The 4143-nt window shown below is 39.4% G+C and overlaps 1 long non-coding RNA gene across 1 annotated transcript; it reads left to right on the top strand.

The window, feature by feature from the left end:
* The first annotated feature begins 852 nt into the window (after positions 1-852).
* LOC149265531 (uncharacterized) lies at positions 853-1381 on the top strand. Its single transcript, XR_016251724.1, has 2 exons — positions 853-1049; positions 1185-1381. It is a non-coding gene; the product is annotated as an uncharacterized LOC149265531 (long non-coding RNA).
* The last annotated feature ends 2762 nt before the right edge of the window (positions 1382-4143 follow it).

The raw sequence follows: 4143 nt of genomic DNA, 5'->3' as shown, positions 1-4143 counted from the left end.
TGTGAGAGCAGTGATTATGAAGCTATAGTGAGTTTGGTGAGGTAGAGGATTTAGAGAGGGGACTCTTAAGCCAAGGTGTGCTCTCCTCTACTAGCTAGTGCTTGTCTCCATTGTACAACCCCATTGCAGCTCGGGGGTCTGCGGGGAAGAAGAGTACCCAAGGAGTAGGCTGGGAGGTTAACCGGTGAGTCTTCACATTTGGATCAAGTGCGTCATCATTCACTCGCAAAGGTGACCAGCTACCAGGGAATACCAGCAACAGCAGAGCAAGCAGAGTCTCGCCTTCTGGTGAACAGTACATATGTATTTCATTACTATTGATCTTAGGTAAAGGTATGAAAATGTTAGGATATGTTTCCTGAAATGAGTGGCAGGAATGTGTGTGCTAAATAAATTTGAATTTCAATGTGTTTCCTTTCTGGTTGCCATTGCTGTTAAAAATAAATAAATAAATAAATAAAAAAAATAAAAAAAAATGTGTACATAGTCTGAACATGGTCCTTACACTTGGTATCAGAGCACAAGTTGAACCCTTGAGGCCTATGGGCCCATGCATGCATAACTAGTTTTGTTTGCTATGTGGGTATTTCTCTAAAATCAAATTACTCAAGTTTAAAAAAAATAAAAAAATTTGCAATTTAGGAACATTTTAAGAGCTCTATAGTGTATTATGATCCAAATTCATGGACAGAAATGGAGTGGATTTATGTCACAGATCAGAAATAGAGACATCAAGCATTATCCATAGCAGTTCAAAACTGAAACACCAGCCCAGTTAGTTGACACATCTTACAATATGCTAGGATTTGCACTGATTTCAACTTCGAAATTGCAGTTTCGCTATGACAAAGATGTAATCTCATCTATTCATAAATACCATTTTTGGGATTTTAAATATCTTTGAATCCATCTGGATGATCAGAAATACAAACCTAACAGCGGATCACTCAGATCTATAATTTGCCGGATTCGGACAAATTTGAGGGCATTAATCAACTCAGGCAATTCTTACGGTTTACGGACTTCCTACCCAGAATTTGCAGCGACAGGTATGCTGACAGAGTGGATAATGTTAGCCCAACGGATGGGGTTCCGGCTCAGCCCATTGTTGACCCAAATGCCCTTGACTGTTAGCTCGCTGTCAAAAAAAAAAAAAATGAATCTCTGTGCGTGATATGTGACAGGATGTAATGTTGATCGTATCTGGCTCTATATATAATGCCTAAGAACAGTTACTACTGTTAAGGCAGTGAAAATGGATATCTTCGTTCTCTCAGGACAGAGCAACATGTCGGGCAGGGGAGGAGTTCATGGTTCTCATTGGGATCATTTCCTTCCTCCAGAATGCAAAGCACACCCTTCAATTCTCAGGCTCAACTCACATCTTCATTGGGAGCAAGCTCATGTTCCTTTGCATGCCGATATAGATAAACACAAAGTGTGTGGAGTAGGTCCTGGAATGATATTTGCAAACACTATACTGAAGCATTATAAAGATCCCGAAAAAGCTCGTATTGGTTTAGTTCCCTATGCCATTGGAGGTACCGCGATCAAAGAAAGAGTAAAAGGGAAACCTAAAAAGGGGTTTATTGACATTCTTTGTGGCCTTCTTTCTCTTGGCCCTTGCAAAGAAAAATAGGGATCACTACGAAAAGATCAAACTCTGTGGTTTTGTTTTGACTCGTATTCCTCTAAGGTCATTTGCATCTATTTTGGAGCAATTTTGTGGCATTCCTCCTGGAGCTCATACTTTATGATTCGAGACTGTGCCATTTTAGTACTCTTGCTCAACATTACCCTCTCGCTTCAGTACAATACATATAATGTCATTATATGGCTCTTTTATGATCTGTGGTAATGGTGTGGTTCGCAGATCAAATAGGAATTTCCGTAAAAGATCATCACAAAGATGCGATCTTGCTTTGTGGCACGATGACTTGAACCTCTCTCTGTGAATTTGCATTTCCTGAGACCTTCGTCAATCTGTTCCAGATATATACTACTCGCTATTGGCCACAAGTCTCTTGCTTCAAGAATCTCTCATCCTTATGACCATACTCTTGCTCTCAGATATGGGTCTCACATTGGATGAGATCTCGCATCCGCAACAGAAATCGCATTCCCTGGAAGAAAAAGGTTTGATTTAAAGAGGCCTTGAGGCACATCTCACTCTAAGATGATGGCTTGATTTTGAAACTCCTGGAAACATGTATGGACTACTCTCAGGACCATTCTCGGTATTGGATATCTGTGTTATAGAATTATGGTCTCTATAAGGCTTCATCTCGGCAAGTATAACTCTGGCACTATTATATATGGGCAATCTCAGCATCATATATAAGTGATCCTGGTATAATGCTTCATCTCCTCACCATAAATTTATTTTCTCGAAGTTCATGTTTCATAATAGTTATGACTCATCAAATGGTCTCAGCACAACGTTACAAAGTATTTCCGCCCCCCTAAGATCCTTGTCTTGCACTGTTTCTATGACTCACATTTAAATCTCTGGCCCGCTTGGTATCTACACACTCCGTAGACTTTGAACTTTCGAAAAAACTCTTGCTCCCGGTCAAATTAGCCTCTCGATCTGGCTACAAGACGTTGACTTCAGTATCGCTTCACGCTGCAGTTCATTTTCAAAACTACCTTAGGGTTCTATGATATGCCATGATATCGCTCACCCCTGCAGGAAATTTGATGCTCAACATATACATATATATATAGAATCTAGATATTCATGTTCCGCTCTTGACACTACAGCATCGATATAACTAGGCTTTTTTTTTCAGCAGCATGAATCTGAGTATGATTATGGGCATTGCATCTCTGTCTATAAATATCTAGCTTCAGTCAACGCTATATTTCTTTAATGCCTTGTTATCCTCCAGTCCACGGTAACCTGATACTATTATCATCATGGTTCACTCTAATGGCATGACATTCACTCATTATGTCTACACAATCTCCATGGTTCGATCCTTTTGTTGTCCTGGAGACTCGCACTCTTTATGGTACAAATTAAAGTTATGTCTTATCGAAATGAATGGCAATGTTCAGTTCCTCAAGTTATATGGTCTTCATCCCAGTGACCTATATCGACCATGTTATGATGAACGAGAGATATCACTTTGTCTAATATGTATTGTTGTAACCTCGTGGTATAACACATCGCAGATATTAGTGACTTAGAGCTAAACAAGTTCATACCTGTTATCATGGTGAGCTCGGATCTCAGATCATAATTGTCTAGATTTTCACATCAGCATGATCTCATATGACTTTCTAATTTGGGTTCCTAGTGATCTTAGTTTTTATAGTCCTATATGACAGACTCATGAAGCAGATATATTCTAGCCAGGGGCAGCTATCTCCTGTAATACGACCTTATCACAGTGACTTAAAATCTGTAGCAGTTATATATCTCATACACCTGGGTTGTAAGTTGTCCAACACCTTGCATAAAAGTATTGTTGACAAGGTTGAGTCTCTAGAACAGTAAACCCTGCAGCTGTCGATATATGATTAAATGGCACCAATCTAAGAATTGTGCGGGAATATTTGTGTTTTTGTATTGTATTGCCAGAAGATAGATTCTACTGCTTGTAAAGGCTTAAGCCGTTTGGTGCAGTTTTGAAGTCTCTTGTGGTTCATGGATAAACTGGAGGCTTTATTGGTTTCCACGAGGCCTGCAACTTTAGACCCACAAGCTTCTTCTGCCCAATTTCAATCAGAGGATAAATCCACTTTTCCAGGGCTGTGTTAAACCCATTATGTGCTGGATTCTTAGATGAATTCCAAGAGTGAAAAATTCATCTCTTCTAGGGTGCATGCTTTTGATCCAGGGGAGCAGAGCATAAGGCAGTTGTGCATAATGCAAAAAAAAGGGCATGCTTTTCTTGTTGCCTCAACTGGATTGTAGACAAAATAAGCATGCAAATTATTTCTAGTATAACCAAACAAAACAGTAGTCTCCAAATTTATTCAAGGTACTAGGTGATTTGTGGGCTTATATAAGATCCATAAGATAAAATTAGGAGTGTTCGGAAATATTGAATTAAATGAAACCATCAACTGAAAGTCTTTCTCGATGGTGTTCAGTTTTTTTTTTTGGCATCACTTCTCACAGTCCTCTCTCGGGAC

Source organism: Pinus tabuliformis, chromosome 6 (assembly GCF_031772625.1).
Source record: "Pinus tabuliformis cultivar Carrire ecotype Pingquan chromosome 6, CPIR1, whole genome shotgun sequence".
Taxonomy (NCBI): Eukaryota; Viridiplantae; Streptophyta; class Pinopsida; order Pinales; family Pinaceae; genus Pinus; species Pinus tabuliformis.
Note: the sequence above shows the minus strand (reverse complement) of the source record. Positions and strands in the feature narration are given on the sequence as shown.